This window comes from Penaeus monodon, chromosome 32, assembly GCF_015228065.2.
Source record: "Penaeus monodon isolate SGIC_2016 chromosome 32, NSTDA_Pmon_1, whole genome shotgun sequence".
Lineage (NCBI taxonomy): Eukaryota > Metazoa > Arthropoda > Malacostraca > Decapoda > Penaeidae > Penaeus > Penaeus monodon.
Genome location: NC_051417.1, coordinates 10032615 through 10032823, shown reverse-complemented (window position 1 = coordinate 10032823; position 209 = coordinate 10032615).

The window sequence follows — 209 nt, the reverse complement described above, 5'->3', positions numbered from 1 at the left end:
TCATATTTTTTTTATCTATTGTAAATCATATTTTTTACTTTAGTCGTTAAATGTATTACATATGGCCGATATAAACTAGCCTTGTTATTCACTATTTGATAGGAAGCTCGATATCATTTTGTATTCCCCAAAAATAAGAATTTTCAAATCTTATATTGAAGATTTTGCCGGAAACTGTGGTGTTATTTACCGTGTTATCTTTTGCTGTT